General features: G+C 52.0%; 1 non-coding gene across 1 annotated transcript; it reads left to right on the forward strand.

The window, feature by feature from the left end:
• Positions 1–690: 690 nt before the first annotated feature.
• Positions 691–763, forward strand: TRNAK-UUU (transfer RNA lysine (anticodon UUU)). The gene has a single exon. It is a non-coding gene; the product is annotated as a tRNA-Lys (tRNA).
• Positions 764–1,350: the final 587 nt, after the last annotated feature.

The following is a 1,350-nucleotide window of genomic DNA, read 5'->3' on the forward strand; positions in this document are numbered from 1 at the left end:
CGCCCCCGGACTGCAGCATCATTAACTGCATCTGCTGCGAGATCAAGATGCGGTGAGGAGGTCGGGGCTGCGTCCCCCCAGAGTGCACAGAAGCCCCCAACACTCCAGTGCCTTCTCCCGTGCCCGCTGTAGAGGGCAGTGTACCCCTCCTCCCAGTGCTCGTATCACGTGCCGTCCTGTGTGCCGCTGTGTTCCCACTCCAGTATCGGGGTCCCACTCCAGTATCGGGGTCCCACTCCAGTATCGGGGTCCCAGTCCAGTGTCGGGGTCCCAGTCCAGTGTCGGGGTCCCACTCCAGTATCGGGGTCCCAGTTCAGTATCGGGGTCCCAGTCCAGTATCGGGGTCCCAGTCCAGTATCGGGGTCCCACTACAGTATCGGGGTCCCACTACAGTATCGGGGTCCCAGTCCAGTGTCGGGGTCCCCGTCCAGTGTCGGGGTCCCCCTCTATTCTTGAGGGTCTTATATTTTATGTCTATTTTTATATTATTTTTTGTATATTAAATAGTTAATTTTAACTGTTTGTTGCTCGGACTCATCACTGTGTCTCACCTGTAGGGGGGGAATCGCTGCGAGGTCTGCCCTCATATGTGATAAGCTGACCCTGACCACACAGTGCAGGGCTTCTGTCACAGTGTAGCAGGCAGGTCTGCACACGTGTAGGGCATTGGTGACATAACAGTCCTATGGAGCCCGGATAGCTCAGTCGGTAGAGCATCAGACTTTTAATCTGAGGGTCCAGGGTTCAAGTCCCTGTTCGGGCGGCTCCAAAATGTTTTTTGTTTTTTTTTTACTTTCCTACACGGCGGAGACCTCCTCTATGGGATGTGTTAGCGCCTCTGCGTTTTACCGACCGTTTTACCGTCCGTTTACGACACGCTGAAATCACGTCATATTGCGGAGACTGATGATGGCGGATATTAGTAGATGTAAGGACGCAGGCGGCCTGCAGATGGCGACAAAGAGAACTATTGCCTGTATGGTGGAGAGTGGGATGTGATGAGAGCTGGTGGCCTGCAGGTGGCGATGGAGAGAGTCCCACTGGCTGTATGGTGGAGAGTGAGATGTGTTGAGCCTATGCTGCCTGCAGGTGGCGCTGCTGAGGTGAGGCTGCCATGACACTCACATCAGTGATTTTATTTTATTTTTTTTTTGCTCTTTTCCTGCATTTTTTTTTCTCCTAAAAAAAAAAAAAGTTACACTTATCTTTAATGTTTTCCAATTTGTCCATAAAATAATCAAGTTTGCAACCCTGATATGTGGTGACAGGCACTGGCGGCCTGCAGGTGGCACTAGAGTAGAGAGGTGACCCTAAACTTTAAAGGGGTAGTCTGGCTATAACAGGGTCAGG

Source organism: Ranitomeya variabilis, chromosome 7 (genome assembly GCF_051348905.1).
Source record: "Ranitomeya variabilis isolate aRanVar5 chromosome 7, aRanVar5.hap1, whole genome shotgun sequence".
Lineage (NCBI taxonomy): Eukaryota > Metazoa > Chordata > Amphibia > Anura > Dendrobatidae > Ranitomeya > Ranitomeya variabilis.